This window comes from Bos indicus, chromosome 9 (assembly GCF_029378745.1).
Source record: "Bos indicus isolate NIAB-ARS_2022 breed Sahiwal x Tharparkar chromosome 9, NIAB-ARS_B.indTharparkar_mat_pri_1.0, whole genome shotgun sequence".
Lineage (NCBI taxonomy): Eukaryota > Metazoa > Chordata > Mammalia > Artiodactyla > Bovidae > Bos > Bos indicus.
In genome coordinates this window covers 58774425-58787991 of record NC_091768.1, presented here as the reverse complement: position 1 = coordinate 58787991, position 13567 = coordinate 58774425, and the positions used below count along the sequence as shown (strand labels likewise).

The 13567-nt window shown below is 39.4% G+C and overlaps 1 long non-coding RNA gene across 2 annotated transcripts in view; it reads right to left on the bottom strand.

Annotated features, from left to right (window-relative positions):
- Positions 1-13567, bottom strand: part of LOC139184921 (uncharacterized) — a 318414-nt gene that overhangs the window by 253410 nt on the left and 51437 nt on the right. For both annotated transcript variants that reach the window (XR_011568459.1, XR_011568460.1), the window contains exons 2-3: positions 7235-7421; positions 4630-4688 (exon numbers count right to left, since the gene is read on the bottom strand). This is a non-coding gene — a long non-coding RNA (uncharacterized lncRNA). The remainder of the gene's footprint in view (positions 1-4629; positions 4689-7234; positions 7422-13567) is intronic.

The window sequence follows — 13567 nt, the reverse complement described above, 5'->3', positions numbered from 1 at the left end:
TGAAGCAGAGAATCTAGTTAAACTGTGCTCAGACTCCTGACCCATAGAAACTGAGCCAAAAAATGTTGTTTTAAACTGAGGAAAAGTAAATAAAAAGAAAAAATGCAATGTGACCAAATTATATTTAACCTGGAATACGGCAAAAATAACTCAGAACTCTTTCAATCTAATATAACTTCTTTTTGACTGCAATCCTCTTTTCCCTATATATCCTTTAAAAATAGTCTAATTATTTCACTTTATTAAAACAATATTGAATAAATATAGAGTTTCGTTCCAGTCATTTTCTTTACTTACTGGAAACTATTAGAGGTTATGGGCTTCCCAGGTGGCACAGTGGCAAAGAATCCACCTGCCAATGCAGGAGACACTGGTTTGATCCCAAGTTCAGGAAGATGCCCTAGAGTAGGAAATGGCAACTCACTCCAGTATTCTTGCCTGGAGAATCCCATGGTCAGGGGAGACGGTCGGACTACAGTAGCATGGGGCTACAAAAAGTAGGACATGATTGAGCACACACACAAAACGTATGTATATGTATAGCTGATTCACTTTACTATACAGTAGAAACTAACACAACATTGTAAAGCAACTGTACTCTAATAAAAATTAAAAAAAATAATTAGTGACATAAAATAATTGAGCCAATAATTTTACATCCTCTCTAAATTATCTCTTTTTTTAAGATCCAGAGCCAGTAAAATGGACAATTACTGTTAAGCCCATTACTTCTCAGCCCCTAATCTCTAATATGTGTGTGTGTGTGTGTATGTGTGTGTGTTCAGTTGCTCAGTCATTTCTGACTCTTTTCGACCTCATCCACTCTAGCCCGATAGGCTACTCTGTCCATGGGATTCTCCAGGCAAGAATACAGGAAAGTGAAAGTGAAAGTGAAGTTGCTCAGCTGTGTCCGACTCTGCGATGCCGTGGACTGTAGCCCACCAAGCTCCTCTGTCCATGGGATTCTCCAGGCAAGAATACTGGAGTGGGTTGCCATTTCCTTCTCCAGGGGATCTTCCTGACCCAGGGATCGAACCCAGGTCTCCTGCATTGCGAGCAGACGCTTTAACCTCTGAGCCACCAGGGAAGCCCCAAGAATACAAGAGTGGGTAGCTATTCCTTTCGCCAGGGAATCTTCATGACCCATGGATAGAATGTGTGTCTCTTGCATCTCCTGCATTGGCAGGTCGATTCTTTACCACTGTGCCACCTGGAAAGTCCATACATATACATATATTCCCTCTTTGGGGGATTTTTTTTTCCCATTTAGATCAGGAAATGACAACCCACTCCAGTACTCTTGCCTGGAAAATCCCATGGATGGAGGAGCCTGGTAAGCTACAGTCCATGGGGTGGCAAAGAGCCGGACATGACTGAGCAACTTCACTTTCCTTTCCTTTCCCATTCAGGTCACCACAGAACACTGAGTCGAGTTCCCCGCACTATACAGTAGGTTCCCATTAATTATCTATTTTATGCATAGTATCAGTAGTGTATACGTGTCAATCCCAATCTACCAATTCATTCTACTCTCCAGTTACTCCCTTGGTATCCATATGCTTGTTCTTTACATCTGTGTCTGTATTTCTACTTTGTAAATAAGGTCATCTATACCGATTTTTTTCAGATTCCACATATATGCATCAACATACAATATTAATTCTTGTTATCTCTTGCTTCTAATGATATATATGGACAAAATTTTGCCACACGTTGTTACTGAGGTCTTTGGGCATTTTTTTTTAATCTTTGCTTTTAGTAAAAGAGAAAGTGGACATCAATATTTTATAGCTGGGCCAATAAATCAAGACAGGTTTGGTTAAACAATCCCCCAGTTTTCAGTAGCTTAACAAAATAGAGTGTACTTTTCGATCACTCAATGCCATCTATGAGTAAAAGGGAGCTCTGTAAATAGATGGCTTGGGCTTCTTCAACATCTTAAACTTCCACAACAAGAAATCTTCCATAAACAACCTCAAAGGGCAGAAAGAGCTAGAGATAAGGCATTGGTAATTAACTGTTTCAGACTGAAATGTTTTACCTTTGCTAACACTTAAGTAACCAAAGACAGTCCTATGACCACACCTTATTACAATGGGGCCTGCAGGGCTTTCAAGGTGGCGCATTAAAGAATCCACCTGCCATTTCAGGAGAAACAGGAGACTCAAGTTCGATCCCTGGGTCAGGAAGATCCTCTGGAGTAGGAAATAGCAACTAACTCCAGTAGTCTTGCCTAGAGAATCCCATGTTCATAGAAGCCTGTTGGGCTCCAGTCCATGGGATCACAAAGAGTTGGACAGGACTGAGCACTAAGCTCTGTAGGTCAGCCCCACTGGTACCCAGGAGGAAAGGAGTCCTGGGAATATTGGCAGTCAGTTGTGATGTTGGCAGTACCTTCTTTCAAATGTTTTTGGATCACTATTGTTAGAAATGAGGTAAAATAATACCTTAAGAAAAAGATTTATTTTTAGATTCTTGCATCCTTTTTCTCATTGAAATCTGAAAAGTCTCATAGATATCTAAGGTTTGTTTATTGCTTTTGTTTTGTTTTTTAACCATGACGATACAGATTTCTGCCATTTATAGAGTCAAATACTATGACTGTAGGAAAGAAAATGAGCACTTGATCTATTTTTCATAGTATCAATGGGGATGATTAAATATTTACAGATGATTTTGAGAGTTAACAGTCACTTTCGCCCTCATCAAGATCAATACTAATGACACTGGGAAGCCACTTTTTCATTATGTAAAGTCAATAAGGATGATACAGATCTACATAAAATGGAAAAACAAAAGCCACTGCACATTTTATTGAAACTTAGAATATGTATAAACAAAATTAACATGAAAATGGCTTATCAAAATAACTACATATAAATGGAACCTTAAAAAAAAATCCTTCAAGGTTAAGAACATGTTTCAATCTTGTTCATTTCAGCTTTAAAAGATGTGTTACTGGTTTTTTCCCCAGCCTCTGGTAGCAACATCCTTACTCCTATGCTTTATCCAGGTTGTGGGTGATTAGATCCAGGTGGACTTGGAATGAGCTTTGTGTGGGTGCATGTGTGGGTGCTAAGTCACTTTCAACTCTATGCGATCCTATGGACTGCAGCCCACCAGCCTCCTCTGTCCATGGGATTCTCCAGGCAAGAATACTGGCATAGGTTGCCATGCCCTCCTCCACAGGATCTTCCTGACCCAGGGATCGAACTCCTGTCTCAGGCATCTGCTTCTTTGGCAGACAGACACTTTACCACTAGCACCACCTGGGAAGCCCCAGCCCTGTGTATCTATCCTCTAAGATAACCAGAAGGTGAATAGTTAGGAAGAATTGTGGGAAAAGATCATGGAATAAAGTTGAAAGCAGTTTCCATGAAGCTCTTTTATTATGCCTTTGCTTTTTGTTCAGGCTGATTATACCTATAGCAGAGAGCACTGTTAGAAGCAGAGTGCAGCTATTTGAAGAGCTTTTGTATGAAGACAAGCTGCAATCAGAATCCTGAATTGATTCCGACTTGATCAATAACCAACTGTGTGAGCTGGTGGAAGCCATTTTAATCTGTCTCTGCTTTTCCCTCATGGATAAGATGAGAATAGCAATATCTCCTCTAATGGAGTAAATTCATTATAGGAAGTGTCCATCCTCCTGACGCCCTTCCTTCCTTGCCTTGTGTGTGCACTGTGTGTGCATGTGGACAGAGGTACTTGCAAAAACAATCATCAAGTGTTTAGTACGGTTGGATGCTGTGCTGTGGGCTTTATATACATCATCACATTTAATCCTCAAAACAACCCTATAATGTAAGTTCTCTTTTTATATTGTTTTCACAGAAGGAAGCCAAGGACTTAAAGAAATGAAATAAATTTCCCCAAAACGCACAGCTAAGGATCTTAGTAACTGACTCCAGGATATACATTCTTAATCACCTTATTTTGATGCAAACAGACTTGCTATTTTGGGAAATGCAATGTATTTTATATATGTGCATGTCTTGGACAGGTTTAGTAAAAAAAGACTTGTCCATTGTGCAGAGTATCATTATCTCTACTGTGTTCGCTGAATATGTACAAAACAGGGACAAATAAATTTGAAGAGTTCCTCTTAAGCAAATCAGATAAAGATAAATCTATGATGGACAAATTGACCTTTGTGGTATAACCATCCATGGGCTGTTCACAGCCTGAACCATGATTTGAGCACCCCCTAGACTGTCCTTCATCAGCAGACTCCTTCCCAAGCCAGGTTGAGTAATCATTGCCATTGGTGTTTTTTACAATCTTAAAAACTCTAGAAAAATCTGATTCTGTGGGACTTCCTGGTGGTTCAGTGGCTAAGATCCATGCTCCCAATGCTGGGGACCCAAGTTCTGTCCCTGGTTGGGGAACTACATCCCACATGCCACAACTAAGACCTGGCTCAGCCAAATAAATAAGTTTTAAAAGTTAAAAAGAAAACCAATGATGCTGCAGTTATGTGATTGCCACAAATCTTTAAGTGATTTGTGGGACTTATCTGATATGAGCAGAAGTTTTCCATCCCAAGGACCATGTGGGAGTAAGAGAAGGAATCTGGAGCTGATGGGGTGCGGGTGGGGTGGAGAAAGGAATAAAAATGCTCCCACTTACAGGACAGTGTCTGTCAACCTGTGGTCATGGTCAGATGGCTGGATGCCTGAGGATGCACACTGCCAAGAAAATAGCATAATAAGGAAAATGTGAACATGAAGACATCCCTGGAAGTAATTATATTTATGAAAGTTGACTGAGAACTGAGCAAGTCTAAATATCACAGATAACATAAGAAAGAACTCACTTTGGGACTTCCTCTGAATTGCCCAATGAATTCGAAGAGGACTTCAGGAGCACTGCCCTCTGACCCCAGAGTTAGAGACCTCGTCACTCTCGGCTTTTTAGCTGCCTGCATAGGTCATTCTGAGCTACCTGTTCTGCAGGGTTCTTGTGATGTTTAGAAATATCCTTTGTAAAATGTTATATCCAAGTCAGTATTCAACAAATGGTTCATTCATGTTGCTAAATTTCTGCGATACAGGTTTGCTTTTGCATTTAGGGGGCACTCTAATTAAAAATAAACTCTCCTCTTGTGTGCACTCCCTTGCCCTCTCCAGAAATGACTGGCATTCCTAATCCATATGGGAGAAACTGGGAGAAAAGAGAGGGCTCGGAGTGCACACTAGGTCAGGCTTGTATGTAGTTCAGTTCTGCCAGCTACTTTTGCAAGGGTGAACGCTTGCCTACTATGTCTTCCCCATATGAATATAGGGAACAATCCAGCCAGGTGGTAGATATTAAATATTTTAGCCAAGAATAATACCCAGATTCTGAGATTTGAACACCAATTATCAAGAGGTTCAAAGCACTGATTTATCCCAGTCCCTGCTCCCCTTCAAGCTATGTAAGGAGCTCTAAGGATCAGCAATCCGAGGACCAGTGTCTTTTCTCCTGTTCATTACTCTCCAACAAGATCTTAAGTTGATAAGGCCATCCTGAAAAGGCAAGATCAGCTGTTGACAGGGTAGCAGGTACATTTGTCAACTGCTTTTGTTTGCTGAGTCAGGGATTGCCATGGTTTTTAAATTTTTTTTTCCCTATGATAGAACTTATTTTTTGGTTTCTTAATATTTAGGGGATGGTGATCTACTTTTGACAGCATTTTCCTTTATGGGACCTGAAGCAAGTGCTTAACCTTTTCCCCAAGTTTCCAAACTTGTGTCTTTTCAATAAATTGTATATATTATGCAATGAAATGCAAAAGGATTTTCTTATTGCCGCTTGTTCCCAAATACTAGCATATGCCTAATTAATATGGGTATATTCCATAAATCATAGGTGCCAAGGAAAAACGATGTAACCAGGGAAAACTTTACAGAGAATATCAATCAGATCCTGGTACTTGTCATTTAAGTAGAGCACAATTCTCTCAAGGTTTACCAGCCTCTCTCCCAGCACCGGCCACAGTATTTAGAACCATTAACTCCTTGTGCTCTCAATCCTCAGAATAAATGAACTTCATCTTACTCTCCTTCTCTTTTTTAATTACTCCTGTTTTTTTTTTTTTTTTTTTGCGGGGCAGGGGTGCGGATTTTTACACTGTTTTCCAAGTCAAAAAGTAAGTTCAACAAAGGGAACGTGATTAAAAAAAAAAAAAAATCAATGCATCGTCCTTATTTGGCAGCGCTTAGTTTGGCTAATTACTAGGTCCAGGTAGGAAGCACAGCTAATGGGGCTTAGCAACAGATGGGGAGCCTGTACAAAGCTGTGGGTTCTTCCTCTGCCTGCGCTGTGACTTCCTGCAGGGTTGAACAAGTCATTCAACCTGTTTTTGATTCACTTCCCTTTCACTAAATTATGGATAATAATGCCTACTAGGGATGTCAGACATTGTTGAGAAGAATAGTTCATAGGAAGATCACAAAGCACTTTCAAAGGGTTGAAACGCTCTATAGGCAGAGGTGCCGCAGAATCCAGCTGCATGGGAGGTGACGCCCCTTTCAGTCAGGTCCTCTGTTCCCCGTTTAAAACCAAAATGAATGCAAATCTGAAAGTGACTTTGCATTTGCCATGCATCCCCTCTGCCTCTCAGGCATTCTATCACTAACTGATTGTAACTATGCAAATGATACCGTTATCGGTGGCACACACTGGCGCGTCTGTACTGCGGCACCAGCAGTTTAAAATGCTTGATGAATCCGAGGCTGATTGGCAGCTCCAAACTTATCTGTGACCTAATTTGTGGTAAGGAAGTACATGCTGATGTGGATAAGGGCAAAACCAATGACAGCAGGCTTTCTTTGAGGTTTGAAAAGATTTGAGGTTTGGTTGCCACGATGTAAAAAAAAAAATATATATATATTAAATCATAGTTTTAAAAGTCTGTATCTGGAATCTGGATTGAAAGCAAAATTCACTAAATGCACCAAGAATTTTGAAGCTGTAGAGAGTTTCCCAGAGTAACAGTAATCCTGAGATAAAGAAAGGGACCTGTTTCGGCTGCAGCTGAAATGATTGCAGAGGAATGATGGGTGGTGATGATTTCCTGTTGTGACAGAGAAGAGAAATCTGCTTGTCCCCATGGCAAAGAATCCACAGATTCACTTTAGTAACCCCTGGGTGCTTTAAGGGCTGGATCTAGTGTTCATATAGAAACATACACATTTAAATAAGCCAACTATTAGATGACTTAGGGCTGAGAAGGAAATCTGAGGACACTAACCTTTATTGATTGCTTTCTGGGTTGACAATGTTGTCATGTTTTATAGACCGTGTTATTGAGTCCCACAGAGGTCAAGTGACTTGCCCAAGTTCACCGAGCTGGTGGAGTTGTGAGAAAACACACAGCCTCTGCTCTTTTCACTCTCCTGGGCTGTCTCTAGGAGACGTTGTCTGGATCTGTGTTCCAACTGTGGAGAGAGAGAGACCTGCTGACCTGGACAGCACCCCAGGCCAGAATACAAGGGGAAATCCTTTGGTAGACTTGCCCAGTCGCCTGCTGTTTGGAGCTCAGTGAATTTGTCTCATGGGAAGCTCAGTTGTCTCCCTTCCTCTGAGCCACCTCTTCTCTGACTGGTCCCCGCCAGCTCTTGCTGTTACTACATCCCAGTGATCAACAGCTATTTTATGTTTCCTCCCATTGTGCTTCACTGCACCTTTGTAGTCCTCGTGCCCACCTTCTGCGTGCAGCTCACCTTCATGTTATTGAAGGGCGGTTGTGTTTGTGGCCCGTTATTATGTTCTTGAACAGCCCCTATGAAGTGGAACTTAAAGCCGCCAGTTAGTAGGGGAACGCACGTTAACCATCACTTCTCTCCCTCTCTCTCACTCTCACTAGGACCTTTATGATTGTTGTATATTTAGAACTTCAAACCCAAAGTCTGTTTGTTGCTTTTTAAATCACTGGTTAAAATGCCATCTAGCTAACATTAATTGAGCATTTATTATCAGCAAGATACTATAGTAAATGAGTTACATAATTACTTCACTTATATCACAAAATCACCCAAGGAGGCAGCTTTTGGTATTAAATCCATTTTACAGAACAAGTGACTGAGGTTTATGATGATGAAAGAGACTGCATAAGATCACAGAACCATTTCCCTGAAGCATTAGGTCTTAATCTCAGATTTTATTCACAGCAAAGTCTTGAATCTACTAAAATCTTAACTTCCTTCAGTTCCTAACTTTACATATTTTGTGCATCTCTATATGTTAATTTAGAACCTAGGTCTGTTCTACCTCTATATCCATAGTATTTGGCACAGTACTCACCATGAATCCTTAAAATTAGTGCATCTTTATTGTGAGTGAAGTGAGTGAAAATCACTCAGTCATTTCCGACTCTTTGTGATCACATGGACTATACAGTCCATGGAATTCTCCAGGCCAGAATACTGGAGTGGATAGCCTTTCTCTTCTTCAGGGGATCTTCCCAACCCAGGGATTGAACCCAGGTCTCCTGCATTGCAGGTAGATTCTTTACCAGCTGAGCCACAAGGAAAGCTCTTTATTGTAATAGATGAGAATCAAAATGCAAGCATTACATTTACCATCCCAAATCTGATACTGATTTGTTTAGTCAATTTACAAAATGTGGACCAAATACTGTGTTGTTTTCTACTTTTTCCAAAAATGCCTGTGGAAGTACCCTAATCAATCTTTCTGGAATCAGAAAACTTGATTCTAATATCTAACGAGCTCAGATTCTCACTGTGTAGATTTAAATTTAAATCTACAATTTAAATCTGCTCAATGGTACTTAGGTCAGCACAGAGAAGGCTACAATGGTACTGACATGCATACATGAACCAGAGTGTGCTTGATAGAGCAGAGCTGTCAGACTAGAAGTAATGCACCAAGATGCACATTCTGGGCAACAATAATTATGCTCCCATGGGTATTCTTAGTGCTATGTTAAAACCCTCTCCGATAGCACTTGAAGCTTTCATAAAAGAGTTAAATGTTTTGTATGGCTGGAATCGTAGGCGTGAGTTGACAGGAAGGTAAGAAAGAGATAAGTAACTCAAAAATTACTCCATTTTGAGTATTAAGTTTCAATAGCATTTCATAAATATCGGATTGTACTATCTTCAAAAAAGTTGTTTTTCTGCAATTGCTCGAATCCAACAACCAGCTCTGAAACTTACATATTTTGCACATTTTAATTAGTCAAAACGTCTCTTACTTACTGAAAAGTCGAAGCCAAAGCAAAGATCTAGCTATTGGGAGTGGAGAAGCATTACTGAATAATGTTTTGTCTTATAAACATAACTTATTGTTTTGAGCTAATAAGTGTTTATATAATAGTGGCCTACAGTATGCCTAAGCAATAAGGCATGATTGGATTCTCCCACTGCCTGCTGCCTGGGGTCCATTGTTGGGGAATTTTATAATCACAGCAACTTCCAAATATATTACCCTAACTTGCTGTTCTTTTCCCACATTATGATAATCACCTGGGTTGTTCATTTTATATCTGTTAAAAAAAATTCCCTTGCCTCTTAAGTCAAGCAACTTCATATCAAATATTTGCAGGCCTAAACAATTAAAAGAAAGAACAAAGATCACAGTGTGCATATTCTGCTTTGGGTATTGCAAGCTTTTGTTTCATTATTTCTTGCCCTCAGCTCCTCCCTCCAGGGATTTTGTCCCTCTTGTATCAAAATTTCTTTCACCTCAGTCTGCAGTAACACTTTCTTCTTTTATTTTAGATTTTTAAAAAGCTATCTCAGGAATTTTGGTGTAGCTCCTGATTCAGCTGCATTGATGGTAATTGAGAGGGGAATACAAACTGAACTCAAGTGCAGCTCCACTTAAATTTACTTCCCTTGAGAGAAGAATTTCCAAAGCTGCCAGTCCAAAGGATTCTATAAAATTTGTGTTTGTAAGAGCAGCCCTTCATTCTATTTTATTCTTTTTGAAATGATCCAGAGTACTATGAAAATAATCACCGATTCCAAAGGGGGTGGGTGAAGTTTGTCTGTGGTTAAGAAAAAACTAATGGGCCTTGAGAACCTTCCTTTTTGTTTAAAAATAAATACTGGTATCTCTGAATAAAATATAGTGAGTGCACAGTTATTCTGTTTATAGACCTTTCTACAGGGACTTCCTTCTGCATGGAGACAATCTGTGAAGATCATTGCTCCCTTTTATTTAAAGATGATGGGTCTCTTCTGTTTCCTTTATATCTATGTTTCTATATCTGTGGTTTAGATGACACATTACAGAGCTAGAGTTTGCTATAGATATTCATATTGGTCGAGACGGATAAAGACATAAATAAATTAAGTCTGAGGGATGACCAGTGGCCCCTCAGGAGGGTTTCTTGGTTTTTTGTACTGTGTACTCTTGGATAAGATGTGACCATACTGACACATTAGAAATCATTTTGAGTGCCAAACTATGTCATCATTTTGTTCATGCTCAGTCATGTCCAACTCTTTGGGACCCCACAGACTGTTTAATTTTGCAGGAGTTTATTGACATCATAGTTACCTGTAAGGTTCTGGGATTGGTAACTGGATAAATAAAACTGGGGAATAGATTTCTAAACAAGCTAGTATCCCGAGTATATGAAGTAAGGACGAGATAAGTGAGAATGTCAATATATTTGCATACTCAGATTAGCTAGACATGCAGAAACCATTCTTATGAGGGAAACCTTCATGGTAGATGTTGCATTTCAAAAACACTTTGAATGAAAGTAGAATTGGTGAGGTGAAAATTGGCAGGGTAGGCCCACATGGGATTTAAGTAAAAGGCCAAAATTAGAAAATATTAGCTAGAAACTTTGGAGAAAGTATGCTGTTTTAAAGTATTACATTTTTCCTGAAGGTCTTAATTTTGTACTTAATCCCCCTCTTGCTCTCCTTGAGAGGGAGTTGCATTAATATGGAGTTTTGTAAACCTGAGGAAATTGAGGATGGTCTTGTAGGTGAAAACTATCAGAGAACACTTGTTAGTCTAAGAGTAGCAGAAATCACTTCACCTGCCTTTTGATCACTCCAGCTCCTTTTTTCTTGCTTTCCTGTTTTCCCAGGAATATCATGTCAAAGTAATTTAACATTTTCTTGAGCTCTTTTTCCTACTATCATTTCCTTTATTCACTGGGGTACAACTCTAATCTTCTGGTGTTAATTTGCCTTTGACCACTTCTCAGTCATTTTTAACTTACTAGGTTATATGATATATTGAATTACTCTAATCACTTTTTTTAGGCTCTCCTACTTCTCAGGGGCACTTGGCTCCAAGTTGGAAGCCTCTATGTTTTCTTTTGTTTCCATCTTTACATTGGAGGAGGTAGAGATTACTATATAGCAAGTAAATTAATAAATAAATACTTTAAAATTATCATATTTCTTTTCAACAATGGTTTTCCTTTACATTTTCCCTTATTTGTTAGTGCTGGACACAGTTTGGGTTGGTGTTAACAGGAAAGGGAGCCTCTCCTATACTCTTGACAAATATTGTGCCTTTGAGGTTCATGACATTTATGAGGAGAGGTGGGAGAGCCCATATAATTATGGCAGTGCCGGAGAAATCAAGGGCAAAGTTGAGATTGAGTCAAAACCAGACCAGGAAGACACTCTCAGAAAAAGAAAGGGACCTCATTGAAAATAGTCCGAATCTCAGACTAACTAGAAAAGATGTTGTGATGTGCCGATCTGACCAGCCTTCAAGACTGTGGTCCTTATTCTTCAAGCTCCAGAGAGTGTTGGTTGCTGACAATTTATGGCCAGTTCCCTCTCTGGGCACCTTCCTTGGCAAAAAGCAGCAGCTTTGACTAATATTACACCCTTTTTACGAGAGCAGCTCACACCCAATGATCAGATGATATGAATCAGTATTTCAAAATCTGTTTTTCAGGGAACCCTAAACTCTGGCATTTATGTTCCAAAATTCATATGTGATAATATGTTACATTATAAATCATAGTAAGCTGTGCCTCGCTTTCACATAAGTTGTAAAGTAGGATTTAAAGCATGAACATACATAAAAGCTTTCCTGCAAGACCATGAACATACATAAAGCATGGCCATACATAAAGCCTTTCCTGTAAGACCATAAAGCAGTAATGCCCAACACTTCAGGGCAGGGAGTATAGTAATATCAACATTGAGTACCATAACCCCATCACTGTTCAAATTGATAAGGCAATGTATGGAGTCCTAGCCCAAAGCAAGAAGTGACTCTTCCAGCTGAAAAGGCTTTAAATCCTCTCAGAGAGCATGCTGATCCCAGTGAGAACTGAAAGAAACCACATGACTTTAACACAGAGCACTTGGTCTACAGTCAATGAAGAATGGCATCCCAGAGATTCTCAGCACAGGACAGCCTTCTGGAGGAAGGGAAGTCTGCCACAGGGACAGATGAGTAATTACCTCACAAAGACTGTACTTTGATCAGGGACACATTTAGAAGATTAAGATATTGGGTCACCAAGTGACCTAAGAAAACTTAGTTATGTGCAACTGTTAGGATATTTTAGGTGATCATGTAGCTGCCACTTCCTATACTTCCTAACCAAGCAATAATGTAAGCAAGTGTCAGATCAAATTCAACCACCCACAGAGACACATATTAAACAATCATGTGTTGGCAAATAGGTGTAAAACATTTTAAACAACTTACTCTATAAGAAAAACGAAACCTCAGTCTCCTATATTTGTAGGTTCTTCTATCCTAGTTTGCATCGGACGGTCAGTTGAAGCAGATATGAGAAGTATTCTGGAGACCAGTGGCTGGACACAGGACCATTTAAAGATCAAGCCTCAGGCAGATCAAGCCTCAGGCATCATCCTTGTGGCTATGCTTTAAAGGGCTTGTTAGACTGTTATATTCTGTTCATAAGAGAATAGTTTGTCTCTGAAATAAAGCCAATCCACATATCTGAATAGCATTAATTTTACTAGGGAAAAATGATTTCCAAAACCCATGAACATGCATGTCAAAGTCACTAATTTTACCAATGAAAATTCTTCTTTGAAAATGGATTAAGCTAAACAGCTAAGCCTATGTTGCTCAAAGTTGTGAAATGCTGGTCATTATATTAATTTGAACCATAGGAAATGGATGATATTCAAATATGTTTGATCAACAAAAATGGCACCTGTTTAGATATTGACTACTCCTTGGAGTGAATTTATGATTAAGAGAACTGACCATATCCAAATAGCTGACACATACATAACCTATGTATGTAAATTCTAGTACTCCTGTAAAATAATAATAAGGGCATTGGAGTGCAGAAAAGATGTTCTTGATAGTCTATTTCTTGTAGGAGATCTAGGAAGTAGAAAACCAGAAGAAGAGTAAAATTGAACCACAGCCATTTGCCTAGCCATGCACTGGTAACCATCACTTGTCGGTGAGAAGAAACAGAAAATGACCAGAAATCACACCCAATCTCTAGAGTTTATTGTATGTAAGTACTATTCTCTTTAGAGATAGTGGGATGAATCAGTCTCAACACTTTCTTTGATTATCTCCATTAAGTCCCAAGTTAAAGGAGCCCTTCTCAGTACTTTTCTGGGTAGACAGGTGGATCTATCTG